This window comes from Epinephelus lanceolatus, chromosome 10 (genome assembly GCF_041903045.1).
Source record: "Epinephelus lanceolatus isolate andai-2023 chromosome 10, ASM4190304v1, whole genome shotgun sequence".
Taxonomy (NCBI): Eukaryota; Metazoa; Chordata; class Actinopteri; order Perciformes; family Serranidae; genus Epinephelus; species Epinephelus lanceolatus.
In genome coordinates, this window is record NC_135743.1 from 167836 (window position 1) to 178173 (window position 10338).

Genomic DNA, 10338 nt, shown 5'->3' on the forward strand with positions numbered 1-10338 from the left:
CTGTCAGGAACCAGAACATCTAGAGATTTAACACTAAATGCTAAGATGAACAGAAAGTCTGTGAAGATATGCTCTGGCTTAGGGTTAGGGTAACCCTTCCAATGTTCTGTCCTGGGTCTGTCCTCCCCGTGTAAGCGTCAGTTTCCTCCAGGTGCTCCAACATGTTCTCCCCGTGTCAGCGTGGGTTTCCTCCGGGTGCTCTGACATGTTCTCCCCATGTTAGTGTGGGTTTCCTCCAGGTGTTCTGACATGTTCTTCCTGTGTCAGTGTGGGTTTCCTCCAGGTGCTCCGACATGTTCTCCCCGTGTCAGCGTGGGTTTCCTCCAGGTGCTCCGACATGTTCTCCCCATGTCAGCGTGGGTTTCCTTCAGGTGCTCTGACATGTTCTACCCATGTCAGTGTCAGTTTTCTCCAGGTGCTCCCACATGTTCTCCCCATGTTAGTGTGGGTTTCCTCCAGGTGTTCTGACATGTTCTCCCTGTGTCAGTGTGGGTTTCCTCCAGGTGCTCTGACATGTTCTCCCCATGTTAGTGTGGGTTTCCTCCAGGTGTTCTGACATGTTCTTCCTGTGTCAGTGTGGGTTTCCTCCAGGTGCTCCCACATGTTCTCCCCGTGTCAGCGTGGGTTTCCTCCAGGTGCTCCGACATGTTCTCCCTGTGTCAGTGTGGGTTTCCTCCAGGTGCTCCCACATGTTCTCCCCATGTTAGTGTGGGTTTCCTCCAGGTACTCTGACATGTTCTCCCTGTGTCAGTGTGGGTTTCCTCCAGGTGCTCTGACATGTTCTCCCTGTGTCAGTGTGGGTTTCCTCCAGGTGCTCTGGCATGTTCTCCCTGTGTCAGCATGGGTTTCCTCCAGGTGCTCTGACATGTTCTCCCCATGTCAGCATGGGTTTACTCCAGGTGTTCTGACATGTTCTCCCTGTGTCAGTGTGGGTTTCCTCCAGGTGCTCCGACATGTTCTCCCTGTGTCAGCATGGGTTTCCTTCAGGTGCTCTGACATGTTCTACCCGTGTCAGTGTGGGTTTCCTCCAGGTGCTCCCACATGTTCTCCCTGTGTCAGCATGGGTTTCCTCCAGGTGCTCTGACATGTTCTCCCCATGTCAGCATGGGTTTACTCCAGGTGTTCTGACATGTTCTCCCTGTGTCAGTATGGGTTTCCTCCAGGTGCTCCGACATGTTCTCCCTGTGTCAGCGTGGGTTTCCTTCAGGTGCTCTGACATGTTCTACCTGTGTCAGTGTGGGTTTCCTCCAGGTGCTCCCACATGTTCTCCCCATGTTAGTGTGGGTTTCCTCCAGGTGCTCTGACATGTTCTCCCTGTGTCAGTGTGGGTTTCCTCCAGGTGCTCCCACATGTTCTCCCTGTGTCAGTGTGGGTTTCCTCCAGGTGCTCCGACATGTTCTCCCCATGTTAGTGTGGGTTTCCTCCAGGTGCTCTGACATGTTCTTCCTGTCTCAGTGTGGGTTTCCTCCAGGTGCTCCCACATGTTCTCCCCATGTTAGTGTGGGTTTCCTCCAGGTGTTCTGACATGTTCTTCCTGTGTCAGTGTGGGTTTCCTCCAGGTGCTCCGACATGTTCTCCCCATGTTAGTGTGGGTTTCCTCCAGGTACTCTGACATGTTCTCCCTGTGTCAGCGTGGGTTTCCTTCAGGTGCTCTGACATGTTCTACCCGTGTCAGTGTGGGTTTCCTCCAGGTGCTCCGACATGTTCTCCCCGTGTCAGCGTGGGTTTCCTCCAGGTGCTCCCACATGTTCTCCCCATGTCAGCGTGGGTTTCCTTCAGGTGCTCTGACATGTTCTACCCGTGTCAGTGTCAGTTTCCTCCAGGTGCTCCCACATGTTCTCCCCATGTTAGTGTGGGTTTCCTCCAGGTGTTCTGACATGTTCTTCCTGTGTCAATGTGGGTTTCCTCCAGGTGCTCCCACATGTTCTCCCTGTGTCAGTGTGGGTTTCCTCCAGGTGCTCCGACATGTTCTCCCCATGTTAGTGTGGGTTTCCTCCAGGTGCTCTGACATGTTCTTCCTGTGTCAGTGTGGGTTTCCTCCAGGTGCTCCCACATGTTCTCCCCATGTTAGTGTGGGTTTCCTCCAGGTACTCTGACATGTTCTCCCCATGTCAGCATGGGTTTACTCCAGGTGTTCTGACATGTTCTCCCTGTGTCAGTGTGGGTTTCCTCCAGGTGCTCCGACATGTTCTCCCTGTGTCAGCGTGGGTTTCCTTCAGGTGCTCTGACATGTTCTACCCGTGTCAGCGTGGGTTTCCTCCAGGTGCTCTGACATGTTCTCCCTGTGTCAGTGTGGGTTTCCTCCAGGTGCTCCGACATGTTCTCCCCATGTTAGTGTGGGTTTCCTCCAGGTGTTCTGACATGTTCTTCCTGTGTCACTGTGGGTTTCCTCCAGGTGCTCCCACATGTTCTCCCCATGTCAGCGTGGGTTTCCTTCAGGTGCTCTGACATGTTCTACCCGTGTCAGTGTCAGTTTCCTCCAGGTGCTCCCACATGTTCTCCCCATGTTAGTGTGGGTTTCCTCCAGGTGTTCTGACATGTTCTTCCTGTGTCAGTGTGGGTTTCCTCCAGGTGCTCCATGTCCCATGTCCCATGGCTCCATGTCTCCCATGTTCTCCCCATGTCAGTGTGGGTTTCCTCCAGGTGTTCTGACATGTTCTTCCTGTGTCAGTGTGGGTTTCCTCCAGGTGCTCCCACATGTTCTCCCCGTGTCAGCATGGGTTTCCTCCAGGTACTCTGACATGTTCTCCCTGTGTCAGCGTGGGTTTCCTCCAGGTGCTCTAACGTGTTCTCCCTGTGTCAGTGTGGGTTTCCTCCAGGTGCTCCGACATGTTCTCCCTGTGTCAGTGTGGGTTTCCTCCGGGTGCTCTGACATGTTCTCCCTGTGTCAGCGTGGGTTTCCTCCAGGTGCTCCGACATGTTCTCCCTGTGTCAGTGTGGGTTTCCTCCGGGTGCTCTGACATGTTCTCCCTGTGTCAGCGTGGGTTTCCTCCAGGTGCTCTGACATGTTCTCCCCATGTCAGCATGGGTTTACTCCAGGTGTTCTGACATGTTCTCCCTGTGTCAGTGTGGGTTTCCTCCAGGTGCTCCAACATGTTCTCCCTGTGTCAGCGTGGGTTTCCTTCAGGTGCTCTGACATGTTCTACCCGTGTCAGTGTGGGTTTCCTCCAGGTGCTCCCACATGTTCTCCCCATGTTAGTGTGGGTTTCCTCCAGGTGCTCTGACATGTTCTCCCTGTGTCAGTGTGGGTTTCCTCCAGGTGCTCCGACATGTTCTCCCCATGTTAGTGTGGGTTTCCTCCAGGTGTTCTGACATGTTCTTCCTGTGTCACTGTGGGTTTCCTCCAGGTGCTCCGACATGTTCTCCCCGTGTCAGCGTGGGTTTCCTTCAGGTGCTCTGACATGTTCTACCCGTGTCAGTGTCAGTTTCCTCCAGGTGCTCCAACATGTTCTCCCCATGTTAGTGTGGGTTTCCTCCAGGTGTTCTGACATGTTCTTCCTGTGTCAGTGTGGGTTTCCTCCAGGTGCTCCGACATGTTCTCTCCATGTTAGTGTGGGTTTCCTCCAGGTGTTCTGACATGTTCTTCCTGTGTCAGTGTGGGTTTCCTCCAGGTACTCCCACATGTTCTCCCCATGTTAGTGTGGGTTTCCTCCAGGTGCTCTGACATGTTCTCCCTGTGTCAGTGTGGGTTTCCTCCAGGTGCTCCCACATGTTCTCCCCGTGTCAGCATGGGTTTCCTCCAGGTACTCCAACATGTTCTCCCTGTGTCAGCGTGGGTTTCCTCCAGGTGCTCTAACGTGTTCTCCCCATGTTAGTGTGGGTTTCCTCCAGGTGTTCTGACATGTTCTTCCTGTGTCAGTGTGGGTTTCCTCCAGGTGTTCTGACATGTTCTTCCTGTGTCAGTGTGGGTTTCCTCCAGGTACTCTGACATGTTCTCCCCATGTTAGTGTGGGTTTCCTCCAGGTGCTCTGACATTTTCTCCCTGTGTCAGCGTGGGTTTCCTCCAGGTGCTCCCACATGTTCTCCCCGTGTCAGCATGGGTTTCCTTCAGGTACTCTGACATGTTCTCCCTGTGTCAGCGTGGGTTTCCTCCAGGTGCTCTAACGTGTTCTCCCCATGTTAGTGTGGGTTTCCTCCAGGTGCTCTGACATGTTCTCCCCATGTTAGTGTGGGTTTCCTCCAGGTGCTCTGACATGTTCTCCCCATGTCAGCATGGGTTTACTCCAGGTGTTCTGACATGTTCTCCCTGTGTCAGTGTGGGTTTCCTCCAGGTACTCTGACATGTTCTCCCTGTGTCAGCGTGGGTTTCCTCCAGGTGCTCCGACATGTTCTCCCTGTGTCAGTGTGGGTTTCCTCCAGGTACTCTGACATGTTCTCCCTGTGTCAGCGTGGGTTTCCTCCAGGTGCTCTGACATGTTCTCCCTGTGTCAGCGTGGGTTTCCTCCAGGTGCTCTAACGTGTTCTCCCCATGTTAATGTGGGTTTCCTCCAGGTGCTCCGACATGTTCTCCCCGTGTCAGTGTGGGTTTCGTCTGGGTGCTCCGACATGTTCTTCCCATGTCAGCGTGGGTTTCCTCCAGGTGCTCCGACATGTTCTCCCTGTAGGTGTGAATAGTCATCTGTCTCTATGTGTCAGTCCTGTGATAGTCTAGTGAACTGTCCAGGGTGAACCCCACCTCTCAAACAGTGTCAGCTGGGATAGGCTCCGCCCCTCCGTGACCTCTAACAGGATAAGCAGTTAAAGGTAATGAATGAATGAATGAATGAATGAATGCAGGCTTGTTCTAAAGGGATCTTTGCTGATTTTTTGTTGTAGTACAGTTTGTACTTCTTCAAATTCACGCACCCGCCGTCTCCATCCTCACAATGTAGAAATGTATCGAGACAGAGAGCTGAGTCACACATGTTTGAGACGAGTCCAAGTCAGTCACGTTTATATCAATATGTGTGACTTTAGTCAAGTCCAAGTAACAAGTCTCGAGTGTTAACCCTTCAGACAAGTATTTGGTCTGCATCAGAAAAAAAGTTCTCTTAAAAATGTCACAAACACAAACACACAGAATCACATACACACACAAAGACGATGTGATGAATGGTCTCAGTGTTGGATCAGTGAGACATTAAAGGGTTAAATTGTGTTATTGTGGGAAGAGGTGCTGATGGATGGAGGGTGGGGGAGGGGCTGTGTGCACAGATCTTTATTCAGATAAATGGGGGGGTATTCACGTCCAGAAGAAAAGACTTTTTATTTAAGGAAAGAAACACACAAGTGGTAACACACACACACACGCACACACACACACACACACACACACACAGTAACACACACACAGGCGGTGTAGTGGGGGATGGAGGCTCGCTGAATGGAAACAAGTGAAGCCAGAAGTACCGCTGGTCTCCATGGCAACAGGTGAGCATTACATGACCAACAGATGGGGGAGGAGAGAAGAACAGAGCCGACACTCTGAAAACAAGGACAGAGACCAGATCTGTCATCAGGAGTCTGTAGACCAGAATGTCTTTACATGGCTCTGTAGACCTGTGTGTCTTTACATGACTCTGTAGACCAGAATGTCTTTATATAACTCTGTAGACCTGTATGTCTTTACATGACTCTGTAGACCAGAATGTCTTTATATAACTCTGTAGACCTGTATGTCTTTATATAACTCTGTAGACCAGAATGTCTTTACATGACTTTACATGACTCTGTAGACCAGAATGTCTTTAAATGACTGTAGACCTGTATGTCTTTACATGACTTTACATGACTCTGTAGACCACAACGTCTTTACATGACTGTAGACCTGTATGTCTTTACATGACTCTGTAGACCAGAATGTCTTTACATGACACTGGAGACCTGGATGTCTTTACATGACTCTGTAGACCTGTATGTCCTTACATGACTCTGTAGACCAGAATGTCTTTACATGAGTCTGTAGACCAGAATGTCTTTACATGACTCTGTAGACTAGAATGTCTTTACATGAGTCTGTAGACCTGTATGTCTTTACATGACTCTGTGTGTCTTTACATGAGTCTGTAGACCTGTATGTCTTTACATGACTCTGTAGACCTGTATGTCTTTACATGACTCTGTGTGTCTTTACATGACTCTGTAGACCTGTATGTCTTTACATGACTCTGTAGACCGGAATGTCTTTACATGGATCTGTAGACCAGAATGTCTTTACATGACTCTGTAGACCAGAATGTCTTTACATGAGTCTGTAGACCTGTATGTCTTTATATAACTCTGTAGACCAGAATGTCTTTACATGACTCTGTAGACCGGTGTGTCTTTACATGACTCTGTAGACCAGAATGTGTTTACATGAGTCTGTAGACCAGAATGTCTTTACATAACTCTGTAGACCAGAATGTCTTGACATGAGTCTGTAGACCTGTATGTCTTTATATAACTCTGTAGACCAGAATGTCTTTACATGACTCTGTAGACCTGTATGTCTTTACATGACTCTGTAGACCAGAATGTCTTTATATAACTCTGTAGACCAGAATGTCTTTACATGAGTCTGTAGACCTGCATGTCTTTATATAACTCTGCAGACCAGAATGTCTCTACATGACTCTGTAGACCAGAATGTCTTTACATGACTCTGTAGACCTGTATGTCTTTATATAACTCTGTAGACCAGAATGTCTTTACATGACTCTGTAGACCTGTATGTCTTTATATAACTCTGTAGACCAGAATGTCTTTACATGACTCTGTAGAGCAGAATGTGTTTACATGACTCTGTAGACCTGTATGTCTTTATATAACTCTGCAGACCAGAATGCCTTTACATGACTTTGTAGACCAGAATGTAGTTATATGACTCTGTAGACCTGTGTGTCTTTACATGACTCTGTAGACCTGTATGTCTTTATATAACTCTGTAGACCTGTATGTCTTTACATGACTCTGTAGACCTGCATGTTTTTATATAACTCTGTAAAACAGAATGTCTTTACATGACTCTGTAGACCAGAATGTCTTTACATGACTCTGTAGACCAGAATGTGTTTACATGACTCTGTAGACCTGTATGTCTTTACATGACTCTGTAGACCAGAATGTCTTTACATGACTTTGCAGACCAGAATGTCTTTACATGACTCTGTAGACCAGAATGTCTTTACATGACTCTGCAGACCAGAATGTGTTTACATGACTCTGTAGACCATAATGTCTTTACATGAATCTGTAGACCTGTATGTCTTTACATGACTCTGTAGACCAGAATGTCTTTACATGACTCTGTAGACCAGAATGTGTTTACATGACTCTGTAGACCAGAATGTCTTTACATGACTCTGTAGACCTGCATGTCTTTACATGACTCTGTAGACCAGAATGTCTTTACATGACTCTGTAGACCTGTATGTCTTTATATAACTCTGTAGACCTGTGTGTCTTTACATGACTCTGTAGACCAGAATGTCTTTACATGACTCTGTAGACCTGTATGTCTTTATACAACTCTGTAGACCAGAATGTCTTTACATGACTCTGTAGACCAGTATGTCTTCATGACTCTGTAGACCAGAATGTCTTTACATGACTCTTTAGACCAGAATGTCTTTACATGACTCTGTAGACCTGTATGTCTTCATGACTCTGTAGACCAGAATGTCTTTACATGACTCTGTAGACCAGAATGTCTTTACATGACTCTGTAGACCTGTATGTTGTTACATGACTCTGTAGACCTGTATGTCTTTACATGACTCTGTAGACCAGAATGTGTTTACACGACTCTGCAGACCAGAATGTCTTTACATGACTCTGCTGACCTGTGTGTCTTTACATGACTCTGTAGACCAGAGTGTCTTTACATGGCTCTGTAGACCTGAATGTCGTTACATGGATCTGTAAACCAGAATGTCTTTATATAACTCTGTAGACCAGAATGTCGTTACATGGATCTGTAGACCAGAATGTCTTTACATGACTCTGTAGACCAGAATGTCTTTACATGACTCTGTAGACCAGAATGTCTTTACATGACTCTGTAGACCAGAATGTCTTTACATGACTCTGTAGACCAGAATGTCTTTACATGACTCTGTAGACCTGTATGTTTACATGACTCTGTAGACCTGTATCTGTCTCTGTCTGTCTCTGTTTCTTTCTTTCTGTGTTTCTGTCTCTATCTTTGTCTTGTCAGTCTCTGTCTTTGTCTTTCTGTCTGTCTCTGTTTCTTTCTGTCTGTGTCTCTGTCTTTCTGTCTGTGTCTGTGTCTGTCTCTTATCTACCGTCAACCAGCGTTCATACATCTTCACACAGAGGGTGACGTTGCCATGGAAACCTACAATCCAAACTCAGTGACCTCCTCTGTCTTCTCACACACACACACACACACACACATGCACACACACACACACACACACACACACACACACACGTAGAAGGACGAGGACAGACTAAGAGACTCGTCTACAGTGTTACTGTCCTCTGTCAACAAAGTGTCTCATTAAAACCATTCCAAAAATCACATCATCAGGACAAGTTTATCCTGTCCTACTGTCCTCGTTCTGTCCGACTGTCCTCGTCCTGTCCTCGTTCTGTCCTACTGTCCTCTCCTGTCCTCCTGTCCTTCTGTCCTCGTCCTGTCCTCATCCTGTCCTACTGTCCTTTCTTGTCCTCCTCCTGTCCTTCTGTCCCCCTCCTTTCCTCCTGCAGTCCTGCTGTCCTCCTCCTTTCCTCCTGCAGTCCTGCTGTCCCCCTCCTGTCCTCCTGCAGTCCTGCTGTCCCCCTCCTTTCCTCCTGCAGTCCTGCTGTCCCCCTCCTGTCCTCCTGCAGTCCTGCTGTCCTCCTCCTTTCCTCCTGCAGTCCTGCTGTCCCCCTCCTGTCCTCCTGCAGTCCTGCTGTCCCCCTCCTGTCCTCCTGCAGTCCTGCTGTCCTCCTCAATTTCAATCAATCAATCATTTTATTTATAAAGCCCACTTTCACAAATCACAATTTGCCTCACAGGGCTATACAGCATACAGCATACCCCCAACCCTAACCCTGTCATCATCCTGTCCTACTGTCCTCTCCTGTCCTCCTCCTGTCCTTCTGTCCTGGTCCTGTCCTGGTCCTGTCCTGCTGTCCTCCTCCTTTCCTCCTCCAGTCCTGCTGTCCTCCTGCTGTCCTACTGTCCTTCTCCTGTCCTCACCCTGTACTCCTGTCCTCCTCCTGTCCTCCTGTCCTCACCCTGTACTCCTTTCCTCATCCTGTCCTCCTGTCCTCACCCTTTCCTCCTGTCCTCACCCTGTACTCCTGTCCTCATCCTGTCCTCCTGTCCTCACCCTGTACTCCTGTCCTCCTCCTGTCCTCCTGTCCTCACCCTGTACTCCTCTCCTCACCCTGTCCTCCTGTCCTCCTGTCCTCACCCTTTCCTCTTGTCCTCCTCCTGTCCTCCTGTCCTCACCCTTTCCTCCTGTCCTCACTCTATACTCCTGGACAGAACATGGACAGAACACAGACGATGGACAGAACATGGAAATAACACAGACCATGGACAGAACATGGACAGAACACAGAACATGGAGAGAACATGGACAGAACACAGACGATGGACAGAACATGGACATAACACAGACCATGGACAGAACATGGACAGAACACAGACCATGGACAGAACATGGAAATAACACAGACCATGGACAGAACATGGACAGGACATGGACAGAACGCAGGCGATGGACAGAACATGGACAGAACATGGACAGAACACAGGCGATGGACAGAACATGGACAGAACACAGACGATGGACAGAACGTGGGCAGAACACAGGCCATGGACAGAACATGGACATAACACAGAACATGGACAGAGCATGGACAGAACATGGACAGAACACAGACCATGGACAGAACACAGACCATGGACAGAACATGGACATAACACAGAACATGGACAGAACATGGACAGAACACAGACCATGAACAGAACATAGACAGAACACAGAACATGGACAGAACATGGACAGAACACAGAACATGGACAGAACACAGACCATGGACAGAACATGGACAGAACACAGGCCATGGACAGAACATGGACAGAACATGGACAGAACACAGACCATGGACAGAACATGGACATAACACAGAACATGGACAGAACATGGGCAGAACACAGACCATGGACAGAACATAGACAGAACACAGAACATGGACAGAACATGGACAGAACACAGAACATGGACAGAACACAGGCCATGGACAGAACATGGACAGAACACAGAACATGGACAGAACACAGGCCATGGACAGAACATGGAAATAATACAGACCATGGACAGAACATGGACAGGACATGGACAGAACACAGGCGATGGACAG